The sequence below is a fragment of the Azolla caroliniana genome, unplaced genomic scaffold (assembly GCF_043228905.1).
Source record: "Azolla caroliniana isolate FFs.n. ecotype wild unplaced genomic scaffold, voAzoCaro1.0.p SCAF_13, whole genome shotgun sequence".
NCBI classification, from domain to species: domain Eukaryota; kingdom Viridiplantae; phylum Streptophyta; class Polypodiopsida; order Salviniales; family Salviniaceae; genus Azolla; species Azolla caroliniana.
The window spans coordinates 13103144-13119778 of NW_028230448.1; positions in this window are offsets into that span (position 1 = coordinate 13103144).

Here is a 16635-nt window from a genome sequence, read left to right on the forward strand (position 1 = left end):
CTAAAAACGGTCTAAATGCGCAGCTCGATTAAGTGCATGTCATGAATACATAAACATCATGGATTCACCTCGGCTTGAAGCCAAGACCTTGTAATACATAATTAAGAACCAGACCATTAAGATAGCCTATGATTATATAAGATGATGAACGTTACTTCTTGTAATACACTGATTTATTGTAAATACTCTGGAACATTCTAAAACATTTTAGAATATCCTAGAACATCTTAGAATATTCTAGGTCTAGAACATTCTAGAAGATCATAGGAATCTCTAGGCTATTTTATATGAACCTATAAATAGAGGCATACATGTATTCTCAAATCAATTCGAATCAACACCAGTCTTAAGCTCTCATCGCCTATCTTGTATCCATTCTCATTCTACTTTAATACATTCATTTTTCTCTAATCATTTCATTCCCCTCTTCTTGGGATATCTTTATATCTTTCTTCTATCACTCTATCTTCTCTCTTGGTTCTGATAGTTTGATTCAAATTTCTCTCTCTCCTTTATCCTCCTCTATAAACATCACGAAACCATGGCCGCCATCAACTTAGAAGAATATCTAAACCTTGTTGTTGAAATGAAGAATCTTAAATCCAAGTTCACATCCCTCGAATTAGAGAATCAACGTCTTCTTGGAGATCTACAAAAGGTTATTGTGGAGAAGCAACAACAACAAGAGGATTTTACGCGACGGGTGCAACAACTAGAGTCAACAATCGTAATTGTACAACAACAAAGGGTCGAAAGTCAAGGAATGATCAAGGAGCCCAAAATCAGCCTTCCCGTTAAATTTGATGGTTTGAGGGTGCATTTCCGAGGTTTCTTGAATCAAGTGTGGTTGGTAATTCAAATGCATCCCACACGTTATCCGACAGATGCATCTCGAGTCGGGTTAGTGGGCACCTTATTGACTGGCATAACGTTGTCATGGTTTGCTCCATTATTAGAGACAAATTCTCCTCTACTCCATAATTTCGAGGCATTTGTCAAAGAATTTAAGGCTTGCTTTGGAGATACCGATGGGGCAAGAACAACGATCAACAAGATTGGTACACTACATCAGAGTGATCAGCCAACATCGACATATGCAATCAATTTTCGTCTCATTGCAAGCAATATTCCTAGGGACGAACAAGCCCTAATGGAGCAGTTTCATTCTGGTCTTCATAGTGATGTAAAAGACTTACTTCTTACATTCCCCGAGGATCGAAAATCTCTTACAGAAGCTATTAGTTGAGCAATACGGTGAGATAATCGTCTTTTTGAGCATCGATGTGAACGACAACAACAAATAACAAGATCAAGATTCACACCAACTTATGCATCAGTAACAACACAAACATCTCCAAGGCAAACATATAGCCTTGCTCCAACTCCAAGGCAACCATGTAGTCCAGCCCCAATGGATAGGCCTACACTCATGGAGATCAATATGACCCAACGACAAGGACCGTTGTCAAATGAAGAGAAACAACGACGTCGACGAAACCGTCTGTGCTTATATTGCGGAGGTCCAGGACATATAGCCATTCATTGCTCCCGTAGGCCAAGACGTCAGGTAAATTAAATTCACTATGACAATAAAACCGAGTCCAACATTTTAGAAGCACTTAGTGATCCTAATATTATGAATAATCCACCCTTGTCCAATAAGTTTGATGTCCTAAGCCAATTAGAAGAGAAGTCAAATGAATAAATCCGGCCAAAATAGGAGGTATTTGGTTGGACAACTCTAGATCTGTACAACCTAATGTAGGTTCCATTTCTTCCAAGCATGTTAGTAGAGTCTTCTCAGGCCAAGTACAAGTTAAGACACCGAGTTGTCAACTTCAGGTCCAAGCCCTCTTAGATACTGGTGCCAATTCTTGTTTCATGGATAGAGATTTTGCCCAAAAACATCAAATATCCTTGCATACCCTTCCTTGCTCGGTTTCTGTAGTAGTGATTGATGGATGTCCCATAGCTTTCGGGAAAATATTTGAAGAGTCTGAGCCAATACACATACTCTTAGGTGATTTAGGATGTGTAGTTTCCTTTAACATAATACTTAGCCCCGAGCATCCAATAGTCCTTGGTTTGCCATGGTTTGAGCTACATAACATAAGAATCGATTAGAGGAGGCGAGAAATCTGATACCCTTCCTCAGAAAACATCATTGCTAAGGATCGAACCCAAGACTCTTCCCTTAAAGAATATGGTTCTACAATTGCAACATCTCCTTTTCATCAAATCTTAACCATTACATTACAACAATTGTCCCAAGTGGGAGGAAAAGAGGAACTTTTCTTATTTGTAGTATCAGTGACACCTTCTAGTGCCACTCAAGGGAATTCAGACATCCAAATTCCCAAAAAATATCAAGAATATGATGATGTCTTTGATAAAGTCAAAGCTAGTGTACTTCCAAAGCATTGGTTGTACGATTGTGCCATTGATCTTCAACCAGGAAAAGAGCCATTGTGGGGTCCGATCTACAATATATCACCAACTGAGCTTGAGGTTCTTCGAGAATACATCGAGGAGAATCGTACACATGGGTTCATTCGGCATTCAAAGTCTCTAGCCAGTGCTCCCATATTTTTTGTGAAGAAAAAGGATGGGTCGCTTCGTTTGGTCGTGAACTATCGGGGATTAAATAAAGTCACCATAAGAAATAGGTATGCTCTACCTTTAATCTACAATCTTTTAGAGCACATTGGTGGGGCAAAGCATTTTACAAAAATTGATTTAAGGGGTGCATATAATCTAATTCGAACTTGACCGGGAGATGAGTGGAAAACTGCATTTCACACTTGGTATGGTCATTTTGAGTATACAATCATGCCTTTCAGGCTCACAAATGCACCTGCAGTTTTCCAACATATGGCAAATGACAATTTCCAAGATTTTCTACATATCTTTCTCATCATCTATTTAGATTTTTAGAGCACATTGGTGGGGCAAAGCATTTTACAAAAATCGATTTAAGGGGTGCATATAATCTAATTCGAACTTGACCAGGAGATGAGTGGAAAACTGCATTTCGCACTTGGTATGGTCATTTTGAGTATACAATCATGCCTTTCAGGCTCACAAATGCACCTGCAGTTTTCCAACATATAGCAAATGACAATTTCCAAGATTTTCTACATATCTTTCTCATCATCTATTTAGATTTTTAGAGCACATTGGTGGGGCAAAGCATTTTACAAAAATCGATTTAAGGGGTGCATATAATCTAATTCGAACTTGACCGAGAGATGAGTGGAAAACTGCATTTCGCACTTGGTATGGTCATTTTTGTTGGGATTTCGGTCCCTCCGGATGGGATGTCCGGAGATGAATGACGGCAAGCCCGGTTGCGGTTACGGAACCGGATGATGAAGAGTACCCGGCTACGGAGCCGGATGATGAAGACCCCGGCTACGGAGCCGGATGACGAATGTACCCGGAGAGAGATCCGGATGCGGGGACATATTTGTGAATATGTTTGCCAAGGGCCCTTGTGGCTATATTTGTAAATAGCCCGAAAGTCATATGTGTATAAATATGACTTAGGGCAAACTGTTTAGTGTTGCTGTATGTTGTTGCCTATTGTGTATTGCCACTCTTATGTGCAAGAGTGAAGAGAGCAGCCGAGAGAGAGAGAGAGAGAGCGACGAAGAGGTCATTGCCTCTGTGTAATACCGCCGCCTGTGGTGAGGACAGCGAGCTCAAGGTCGTCGCCTTGCAGCTCGCCATTGTACATTCACCACAGATAGTGATAGTTGGAGTTTGAGGACTCCCGTGGTTTTTCCCATTTAGGGTTTTCCACGTAAAACATCCTGTGTACTCCACCCTCTATTAGTGTTGTGCATCTTTTGTATTTCCCGTTTTCTGTGAGTAGATCCTATTCCTCGGTTGTAGCCGAGCACTGTGTTTAACAAACTGGTATCAGAGCGACGGTAACACAGAAAATGGAAGGCGGCGGTAGTGGGCCTCCGGGCATGATGGTGTTGAACTCACAAAACTACGCCGACTGGAAGATAAAGATGGAAGACCTTCTCATCGTCCGAGACCTGTACGAACCGATCGACAATGCCGAGATACCCAAGGGAGTAATAGAGTCGGAGTGGAAGCTCCTGAACCGGAAAGCCGTAGCGACGATCCGGCAATACATCGACGTGAGCGTTCTACAACATGTGGCGAACGACACCAACGCATATGAGATGTGGCGGAAGCTGTCGGGCCTCTATGAGAGGAAGAATGCGTTGAACCGGACCTCCCTGATGAGGAAGATAGTGAACCTCAAGTACCGGGACGGCGAGAGTATGGTGGAACACGTAAGCACGTTCATGGGATTCGTGAACCAGCTTGCGGCGATCAAGTTCCCGTTGGAGGATGCAATGCAAGCCATCATTCTGATGTGTACATTGCCGGAAAGCTGGGAGAACTTGGTGGTGACTCTCAGCACCTCCTGCACCGAAGATAACTTGTCTCTACAAACGGTAAAGACAAGCATTTTGAACGAAGAAGCGCGTCGGAAAGATAAAGAACCGGTTTCCGATCCGAAGATGCTGCTTACCGAATCGGATCGGGGAAGACAACGGAACCGGAGTCCGCAAAGACGGGAGAAGTCGGGGACCCGGTCGCAGTCAAGAGGAAGGCCCACATGCTTCCACTGTGGGAAGCCGGGGCACTTCCGGAAGAATTGTCGGCATTACCGAAAGGACAACGGAGCCGACGACACCGATTCGAAGAAGTCACCGGAGAGAAACGGTGCATACCGGGGAGCCACGGACCGGAGAGGTCCGGATCGGCGAGGGCAGGACCGGAAAGGAACGACGGCACTCGCGGCAAGTGAAGAAGAGATAATGCTCATTACCGAAGAGAGGGAGCTAAACCTTGCCGGTGTAGAGATGACCTGGATGGTCGATTCCGGAGCGTCGTTCCACCTGACCCCGGAGAAGAAATACTTCTCATCCTACACAGCCGGTGAGCACGACTGTGTCCGGATGGGAAATGAAGGCACATGCCGGATTGCCGGCATAGGAGACGTGTGGCTGATGACATCAACCGGATGCAAGATGCTGCTGAAGGATGTTCGACACGTTCCGGAGGTCCGATTGAACCTGATCTCGGCCGGGAGGCTAGATGATGAAGGCTACACGGGTAGCATCCGGAACGGTGTCATGAAGTTCAGCAAAGGGAGCCTGATAGTGGCTCGGGCCCGGAAGGTCAATACCCTGTACCTGATGAATTCCCGGCTATGCCCGGAGGAGCTGAACGTGGCAGCCGACACTGCCGGTGAGCTGTGGCACAAGAGACTGTGCCACATGAGTGAGAAGGGGATGAAGAAGCTTGCCGATGACAACCTGATACCGGTAAAGCACGTACACCTGGGGAAGTGTACCGACTGTCTGGCCGGTAAGCAAAACCGGACCTCCTTCCACTCAAGCCCACCGACGAGACGTAGCGCACCATTGGAGTTGGTGCACACTGACGTGTGCCAAGTAGAAACGAAGTCACATGGCGGAGCCCAGTACTTCGTGACATTCATTGATGACCACAGCCGGAAGCTGTGGACGGCACCGCTGAAGACAAAGGACCAAGTATTGTCCGTCTTCAAAGAACTCCACGCGAGAGTGGAAAGAGAATCCGGCAAGAAGCTGAAAGCACTACGAGCGGATAACGGAGGAGAATACCGAGGGCAATTCGAGGAGTATTGCCGTTCGATGGGAATCCGGCTCGAGTTTACTGTGCCGAAGACGCCGGAACTGAACGGGCTGGCCGAGAGGATGAACCGGACCATAATGGAGAGGGTCCGGAGTATGCTAGCACATGCAAAATTACCCAAGGGATTTTGGGCTGAGGCAATGTCGACGGCGACATATGTGATAAATCGATCACCCTCAGTACCCCTGGATGGAGACACGCCACAGAGAGTGTGGACCGGTAAGGAAGTGTCCTACCGGCATCTGAAGGTGTTTGGGTGTCTCGCATACGTGCATGTGGCAAAGGACCGGAGAGGAAAGTTAGATCCAAAGACCCGGCCATGCATATTCCTCGGTTACGGCGACGACGAGTTCGGCTACCGAGTATGGGACCCGGTCGACAAGAAGATATTCAGGAGTCGAGATATCATCTTCATGGAGGACAAGACACTCGCCGACTGGGAGTCGGAGAAGAAGATGAAGAGCTCCAAGTCGACCGGTGAGGATCAACTCTACGAGGAGCAGTCCCGACCGGCAAAGGACCGGTTAGCACTCGAGGATCCGGCCGAAGACGGTGAAGAAACAGAACCGGCCGAGGAAGATGAAACTGATACCGGAACCGGCCCCGATCCCGAAATGGATTCGGATGAAGAGGAAACGGAGGAGCCGGTTACCGAAGCTCCGGAACGGAGATATCCTCTAAGAGAGAGAAGGGCCCCCCGGAGATTTCCGGAACCAGAGCACGTGCTGCTAACCGACGAGGGGGAGCCAGAGAGCTTTGAAGAAGCAAAGCATGACACCCATAGCCGCAGGTGGTTAAGTGCCATGCAGGAGGAGATGGATTCCCTGCATGAGAACCACACATATGAACTTGTGGAGTTGCCGAAAGGAAAGCGGGCACTTCGAAACAAGTGGGTGTTCAAGCTGAAACCGGGAGATGCCGGAAACCCCCCGAGATACAAAGCCAGGATCGTGGTGAAGGGGTTCCAGTAGAAGAGGGGCGTCGACTTCGACGAGATATTTGCCCCGGTAGTGAAGATGACCTCCATCCGGACGGTGCTGAGCATAGCGGCAAGCATGGACCTCGAGGTAGAACAGATGGACGTGAAGACGGCATTCCTTCACGGTGACCTCGAAGAAGAGATCTACATGCAGCAACCGGAAGGATTCGAGAAGAAAAGGAAGGAGCACCTGGTATGCCGGTTGAAGAAGAGCCTTTACGGACTGAAGCAGGCTCCCCGGCAGTGGTACCGGAAGTTCGACTCTTTCATGACCGACGAAGGGTACCACAAAACGCAGTCCGATCACTGCGTGTTTGTGAAGAAGTTCGAAGGAGGAGACTTTCTAATACTCCTCCTGTACGTGGACGACATGTTGATCGTCGGACGGGACCAGGTCAAGATACGGATGCTGAAGAAAGCGCTTCACCGAACCTTCTCAATGAAGGACCTGGGTCCAGCGAGGCAAATACTAGGGATGCACATCATCCGGGACCGGAAGAAGAAGCAGTTGTGGCTGTCACAGGACAAGTACGTGACAAAGGTGCTTCACCGGTTCAACATGTCGGAAGCAAGACCGGTCGGGTCAACCCTCCCGGCAAACTGCAAGTTGTCCAGCAAGCAAAGCCCCAAGTCAAAGGCTGAGAAGGAGGACATGATGAAAGTACCATATGCCTCTGCCGTCGGAAGCTTGATGTACGCAATGGTGTGTACAAGACCGGACATAGGATATGCAGTCGGAGTGGTGAGCCGGTACATGAGCAATCCCGGCAAAGAGCACTGGAACGCGGTCAAGTGGATACTCCGATACCTGAAGGGCACGGCAAACGTGTGCCTCCGATTCAGCTCCGGTAAGCCCGAACTCGACGGCTTTACCGATTCGGATATGTCGGCTGATGCTGATACCAGCCGGTCCACATCCGGGTATGTGATGACGTATGCAGGGGGAGCTGTTTCGTGGCAGTCGAGGCTGCAGAAGACGGTTGCATTGTCAACCACGGAGGCGGAGTACATGGCGGCTGTTGAAGCCGGCAAGGAAATGATATGGATGAAGGACTTCATTAGAGAGCTCGGTATCCGGCAGGAGGAGTACCGACTCTACTGCGATAGTCAGAGTGCCATCCACCTTGCGAAGAACGCTGCCTATCATTCCCGAACGAAACACATCCAGCGTAGATACCACTGGATCCGGGAAAGGATAGAAGACAAGGAGTTCGTGCTGACGAAGATCCACACAGACGAGAACGGGTCGGATATGCTGACCAAGGTGCTCACACCCGACAAGCTGGAAGCATGCCGGAAGAGGATCGGATTGGAGAGACATCCCATGCCGAAGTGAAGGGGGAGTTTGTTGGGATTTCGGTCCCTCCGGATGGGATGTCCGGAGATGAATGACGGCAAACCCGGTTGCGGTTACGGAACCGGATGATGAAGAGTACCCGGCTACGGAGCCGGATGATGAAGACCCCGGCTACGGAGCCGGATGACGAATGTACCCGGAGAGAGATCCGGATGCGGGGACATATTTGTGAATATGTTTGCCAAGGGCCCTTGTGGCTATATTTGTAAATAGCCCGAAAGTCATATGTGTATAAATATGACTTAGGGCAAACTGTTTAGTGTTGTTGTATGTTGTTGCCTATTGTGTATTGCCACTCTTATGTGCAAGAGTGAAGAGAGCAGCCGAGAGAGAGAGAGAGAGAGAGCGACGAAGAGGTCATTGCCTCTGTGTAATACCGCCGCCTGTGGCGAGGACAGCGAGCTCAAGGTCGTCGCCTTGCAGCTCGCCATTGTACATTCACCACAGATAGTGATAGTTGGAGTTTGAGGACTCCCGTGGTTTTTCCCATTTAGGGTTTTCCACGTAAAACATCCTGTGTACTCCACCCTCTATTAGTGTTGTGCATCTTTTGTATTTCCCGTTTTCTGTGAGTAGATCCTATTCCTCGGTTGTAGCCGAGCACTGTGTTTAACAATTTTGAGTATACAATCATGCCTTTCAGGCTCACAAATGCACCTGCAGTTTTCCAACATATGGCAAATGACAATTTCCAAGATTTTCTACATATCTTTCTCATCATCTATTTAGATGATCTGCTGATTTACTCGAAAACACAAGAGGAGCATGATATACATGTCTGGAAAGTACTTGGACGCTTAAGAAAGTATGGTCTGTATGCCATACTTAAGAAGTGCAGTTTTGACAGCAAACAAGTTGAATTCTTGGGTATACTATTTCATCCAAGGGTATCTTCATGGATCCAGCAAAAGTCAAAACAATATTGGAATGGCAACCCCCATGTTCTGTTCGAGACATCCAATGTTTCATATCGCAAATTCATATGGAATTATTCAAAGATCGTGTTGCCTCTCACCCAACTCACCAAGAAAGATTAAGTGTTTGTTTGGACTAATGAAGCAGACACGACCTTTACTCAACTCAAAATGGCATTCACACCAGCTCCTATCTTAGTGCATATTGATCCCGAAAAGCCATTACTATTGAGGCGAATGCATAAGTCTTGGCAAGGACGGGCAATCCCATCTAGTCGCGTTTCACTCACGAAAATTTACTGATACGGAGATAAACTACGAGGTGCACGACAAGGAGTTATTAGTTGTGATCGACTCTTTTGAGCAATGGTGACATTTCTTGGAAGGATTGCCTCATCAAATCAACATTTATAGTGATCACAAAAGTCTAACATATTTTCAAACGGCTCGAGTGTTAAATAGGAGACAAGCTCGGTGGGCACAATTTCTAACTCATTTTGATTTCAAGATCATTTTCCGCCCCGGGAAACAACAAAGAAAACCAAATGCTCTATCTCGCCGATCATATCTCACACTTTGGCCTGGAGATCTGGCCTTCGACAATCAAAAGCAAATTCTCCTAGGACCATCAAAGTTACAAGCAACAACAGTTTATGCCACGCCGCTTGAATCAAACCTTCTGGATACTATTCGGCAACAACTTCACTCTAATGATTTCACTGAGGATGTCTTAGCCCACATTAGTCCAAGCCATGCATCTTGCTCCACATTGCAAGGGTCATCTCAACACTATCAGGAGTTCAAATGGCAAGATGGCTTACTCTTTTACAAGAATCTCATTTACGTCCCTGATGGATCGCTCCACCTTCAAGTATTGGAGCATTGTCATGATGCCCCCATGGCTGAACATTTTGGTATTGCCAAGACCATGGAGTTGGTGAAGTGCTTGTTTTGGTGGCCTCATTTGCGAAACTTTGTCGAAGATTATGTTCGTACATGTGACACCTGTTGTTGAGCCAAAATACCCAGGCATCATCCTTATGGCTTGTTACAACCATTATCGCCTCCAACTAAGCCATGGCAATCTATTTCTATGGATTTCATTAAGGATCTGCCACCTTCAAAAGGATTTGATACTATTTTAATAGTAGTCGATCGATTTACCAAGATGGCGCATTTTTTCCATGTGTAAAGAGCATCAGTAGTCAAGGAACCGCAGATCTCATTATGCGTGAAGTGTTTCGACATCATGGTCTTCCAGACAATATAATTAGCGATCGTGGTCCTCAATTTATCTCTCACTTTTGGAAGCACCTATGGGAAGGCCTCAAAATCTCCTGCAAACTCTCTTCGACTTATCATCCACAAACCGACGGACAAACAGAGCACACAAATCAAACGCTCGAGCAATATCTTTGTTGCTTCATCAGTTATCAACAAGATGATTGGAGTAATATTCGTCTTAACCATCTAGCACACATGCAGCTTCACCCAGTCTTTCATAGCTCTCTTTTGGAACCTTGTCGCACCTCTTCCATTCCTAATCGAGTCGTGCCACCTTCGCCCTCTGCCCAACTTGATGACGGCCTCATAATATGAGGTAGCTGCTATTCTTGATTCTAAGATTGTATGCAATAAGCTCTATTATCTAGTTGATTGGGTAGGTTATCGTCCTAGTGATCGCACTTAGGAACCCGTCAATAATGCCTCTAATGCTCAAGCTCTTGTCGACGACTTCCATCGTCGCTATCCAAACAAACTGGGCCCGACATTACTAACGTCGACTTCTACTCGTTGTTCTCGAAGGGGAGATAGTTTCATGAATACATAAACATCATTGATTCACCTTGGCTTGAACCCAAAACCTTGTAATACATAATCAAGAACCCAACCACTAAGATAGCCTATGATCATATGAGATGACAAAATCTACTTCTTGTAATACATTGATTTATTGTAAATACTCTGGAACATTCTAAAACATTTTAGAATATCCCAAAACATCTTAGAATATTCTAGGTCTAGAACATTCTAGAACATTATAGAAATCTCTAAGCTATTCTATAGGAACCTATAAATAGGGGCATACATGTATTCTCAAATCAATTCGAATCAACACCAGTCTTAAGCTCTCATCACCTACCTTGTATCCATTCTCATTCTACTTTAATACATTCATTTTTCTCTTATAATTTCATTCCCCTCTTCTTGTGATATCTTTATATATTTCTTCTATCACTCTATCTTCTCTCTTGGTTCTAACAATGCACACTTAACCGAATGTCTACTGTATACGAATGCATGGTCAAGTATTCGTTTTTAACCAAAAAAAAAAAAGCGAGTACATGAACTCTCTCCTTTTTAGTTTCCTATGATATAAAAAAGGGGACTTAGCACTAATAAATTTTTATAATAGATGTAAAAGTACTCGTCTTATTTTTAATAAATAAAATAAAGGTTCATTAATTCCTCATTTTTTATTCTCCCAAAATTTATGGATATTTTTATCCGACATTAAAACTGGGACTTCACAATATGTAATCATATTTCATTAATAAGTATAAAAATATTCATTTTTTTTAAATAAATAAATTTAAATAAAGGTTCATAAACTCCCCCATTTCTTATTTGACACCATAGTATGAAGCATACGTATCATTCGTTCATTCTCATTTGCTAACATTCTTATAATCCGAGTATGAAAAACACCCTCGAAGTACGGTAAATACCATACTTTTACACTCATTATTTATTATAAGGTAAAGTTTTTTAGGGTAAGAAAGTCAAGGTAAAGAAGTATGAATGTAAAGAATCGGATATGATTCTTGTGCAACGGGAGAGATGTGTGTTATGTGTATAGGTGAGAGGAGAGAGATGAGAGAAGAGAAAACACAAGATAGATAGATGAAAGAAAAAAATAGAATACTCAAGAAGAAAGTGTATATTCACAAGGAGAATATGAGATACAAAAATGTAACATTACAAGGAGTCACAACTAACACTCTATGAAGTAGGAGAAGGGTGCTTTATATAAGGTCACCCTCTCTCTTCATTAACTCACTACAACAATTACTCTCTCTTGGGGAATGTGAAGACTCATAGTCATGGGGAATATGGAACTCATTACAGTAAATATTCGGTTAAGTGCGCACTTTGATCTGAAGGAAAAAGTGTGCACTTAACCGAGCCGCACACTTAGGGTTTTTTACACACAAAAAAAATTTCCCCCAATTTTTCTTTTCTCTGCACATTTGAGTAAGCGTAGCCCCAACAACCACCAATCAGACCCTCTTTGCACCTTAATCGATCCCACATAGCTGGTCACAAGGCTGCTGCTTCACCACGTTGTTGCTCAAGACACTATTGTGCACCTACAATCTTCTTCGGGTATGTAGAGTTTCTATGTATTTTTAGGTTTTTTAAGGCCACGGGTTTAGGGAATTAAAAAATAATTTCATTGTGGATGAGTATGTGGATGTATTTGTGCTCTTTTTACTGCTGAATTCAAGTAAATTTGTTGATTAGGTTCATAAACTAGATTGCGGGTTTAGGGAATTAGAAAAAAAATTGATAGTGGATGAGTATGTGAATGTATTTTGTTGTTTTTACTGCTGAATTCGAGTAAATTTATTGATTAGGTTCATAAATTAGATTGCGGGTTTAGGGAAATAGAAAAAAAAATTGATAGTGGATGAGTATGTGAATGTATTTTGTTGTTTTTACTACTGAATTCGAGTAAATTTGTTGACTAGGTTCATAAATTAGATTGTGGGTTTAGGGAATTAGAAAAAAAAAATTGATAGTGGATGAGTATGTGAATGTATTTTGCTGTTTTTACTGCTAAATTTGAGTAAATTTGTTGATTAGGTTCATAAATTAGATTGCAGTGTCGTGGCGTGGCTCGCCTAGAAGCGTACCGTTGCGTAGACAAAAGATATCGTGAAAGTGAGGGAGGAATCACTGGGATTATGGACGAAAGAGTAGAGATAGAGTAAATAGAGATCAACAAGATATGACAAGATGGGATATAGAATGATATTTGAAGGAATGAAAGAAACTTATAATTATTTGATGAATGAGTTACAAAATGATTGCGAGCATCGTTGATCCTTCGATCTTATCTCACAAGGTAATCGCTCTTCTCTTTCTTGATGGTAGACCATAGTCTTCCCTTCAATCTCTTGACAAGTATAAGACTCGAACTGTCGCCCTTCCGTTGTGAGTTGAGCACCACCACCACCAAGCTAGTTCTTCTTTTCTTTTTTAAGAATACCTTTCTCTCTCTCTTTATCTATTACAATATATCTTTCTCTAGATCCAATATAATCATTTCCATCTTATCTCTTGGTTCCCTTTGTCTATACTTCCTTCTCCTTTTATAGGGAAGAGATGGCTCTACATGTGGGCCATGCAGAGAGGCTCTTGTAACCATATAATACTAGTTAAAATGAAAACAAGACATATATTTATATACATTACAAGTATAGGCTAAATGGTAAGGTGTGAACACCATAAGGTTGAGGTTGTTGGTTCAAGTCCTCTTTTGCCCATGTAATTTTGTGCATGTATTATATTACATGGTTTAGACTATAAAATACTGCTTCAAATCATATATTATTTTGTAAATTATTGGTATAGGTTAAATGGTAACCTTTGAGTGTCATTAGGTAGGGTTTATTAGTTCAAGTCCTCCCTTGCCCATGTAATATAATAGATAAATATATTTTTGTCTCTACATATAATGTATAATATTATCATAGTATGTTATTAACATTATAAAGGTTTATTTTAATTTCATTACGTATTTATCTTATTGTAGACTGTGAAGCTTTCGTACTTCACGACAGCAGGTTTAAGGAATTAGAAAAAAAGTTGATAGTGGATGAGTATGTGAATGTATTTTGTTGTTTTTACTACTGAATTCGAGTAAATTTGTTGATTAGGTTCATAAATTAGATTGTGGGTTTAGGGAATTAGAAAAAAAGTTGATGGTGGATGAGTATGTGAATGTATTTGGTTGTTTTTACTATTCAATTCGAGTACATTTGTTGATTATATTCATAAATTAGATTGTGGGTTTAGGGAATTAGAAAATAATTTGATTGTGGATGAATATGTGAATGTATTTGTGTTGTTTTTACTACTGAATTCGAGTAAATTTGTTGATTAGGTTCATAAATTAGATTGTGGGTTTAGGGAATTAGAAAAAAAGTTGATGGTGGATGAGTATGTGAATGTATTTGGTTGTTTTTACTATTCAATTCGAGTACATTTGTTGATTAGATTCATAAATTAGATTGCGGGTTTAGGGGATTAGAAAATAATTTGATTGTGGATGAATATGTGAATGTATTTGTGTTGTTTTTACTAATGAATTCAAGTACATTTGTTGATTAGGTTCATAAATTAGATTGCGGATTTAGGGAATTAGAAAATAATTTGATTGTGGATGAGTATGTGAATGTATTTGTGTTGTTTTTACTACTGAATTCAAGTACATTTGTTGATTGGGTTCGTAAATTAGATTGATTGTTTAGGGAATTAGAAAATAATAGATATAAGTCAATGTGAAATTAGCTCATTAGTCTTATTACAAAGATGAATTCAACCCATAAGCAAGGTGTTGGATCTCGTTTGAATGATGAACAAAGGCTACAAATTTTGGAGATAGTGAAACAACCATCGACTCCTTCTCTTTGCAACATAGGTAGAATTTTTGGTGTAAGTGAATCGGCGATTAGAAGTTTGATCAAGATGAAGGATGAGATACGAATGTGCGTCCAATTAAAAGATCATAATACAAGGAAAACAACTTTTAGGGGATCCAAAGGGAAATATCCAGAATTAGAGGAACGCTTGTATGCTTGGATTGATGCATCTCGTCGATTGTCAATTACATTGCCTCCATCAATTATTATGGAGAAGGCTCGGTGATTGGCTACACAAATGAATATTTGTGATGATGATTTCAAAGCAACTTGGGGTTGGTTTAGGAAATTTCGTCATCACCAATGTTTGAATACTATTAGTTTGTATGGCGAAGGAGGGGCAGTTAATTGAAATGACCCAGAATTGTTGGCTTCTTTGGAAAGGTTGTATGCTATAATCAACGAGTATGATGCTAGTTGTGTTTACAATATGGATGAAATAGGCTTATTTTTTCGATTAGTTCCAAGATATACAGTGCTTTTGCCTAGTGAAGATCCTACAACAATTCAAGGTAAGAAAAAATTGCTAGATAGAGTTACCTTAGTTGTTTGTCGTAATGCTACTGGAACTGAAAAAGTTCCCATTACAATGATTGGAAAGGCTAAGGAACCAGCTTGTATTGTTGGAAATTATTGGCCATTACCCTAGTTAGCACAAAAAAATGCTTGGATTGATATCCCTACTTTTAATAAGTGGTTTGATCATGTGTTTGTACATTTTGTTCGTTCTCGAACTAATCGCAAAGTGCTTCTAATCCTTGATAATGCTCCTGGTCATGCCGAAACATTTGAGCGTGATGTTATCAAAGTGATTTTTTTCCCAGCCAATGTCACATCATGGAAGCAACCAATGGATATGGGAATTATTGCAGCGTTGAAAAAGAGGTACAAATATCATTTGATAAGAGAAATTTTGACATATCATGATAGTCCAGAAAATGTTAAGATTCGTTTGGAGGATGTTGCTAAATGAATGAGAAGAGGTTCTATTGGTTTAACTTTTGGAAAGTCGGCACATTTGCTAGATGCTGCCAATCTCATTGTTATTGCTTGGAATGAGATCAAGTAGGAAACACTTTTTAATTGCTATAGAAAGGTAGATATTATTCCATCATTCCGCATTAATGATGTTGAAGTTGTTGAAATGGAAGATCAATGCCATGATGATCTTGTTGCTTTGTTATGTAACTGCAGTTTGCTTGAGAATGCACATAATGTAGAAGAAATTTGAGAGGAAATCATGGAATGTGTCAATGCAGATGCAAATGAATCAGAAAAACTAAATCAAAATCTACTTGAAGAGATTTATGAAGTTATAGCACAAGCATCCAACACTAATGAACCACTTGCATATGATGAAAATGATTCAAATTCTAAGTTTGTTGAGATGCAAGATATGCATGGATGCTTAAAGCAGGAAGATGTGATTATTCCTGAAGTATTGCAAAATATTGTTGATACCGAACTCATGCTCAACTTGACAATGACAACAACTTATTTGAGTTCCGAGAAAGCCAAACAAGTAAAATTAGCTTTATCGAGTGCTCATAGAATTATTCAAGAAGCAAATTTTGCCATTGTTTTTAAGTGTATCGCTAAGAGTAGGCAAATGACCTTACATGATTTTGGTATGAAATAGCGAAAAACATAGAAATCCTATTTTTGTTGAATTTTTGCCATTTTTTGTAAGTTCTCGCTAAAAGTAGGCAAATGACCAAACATGATGTTGGTATGAAATTGTGAAAGAACTTAGAAATCTGATTTTTATTGATGATTTTGTTGTTTTTTGAATATTTGGAACATAGTTTCCATTTGGTTTAATGTATTTTGTCATAAAACAATGTAATTTTTTTGAACAAGATTTTGACATCTATAAAAAAAGCGCACTTAATAGATGGCACACCACACTTGGCTACTTACTCGAATCCCCACATTGAAACATGTAAGGTTTGGTACTCAATCACTAGAGCTTGA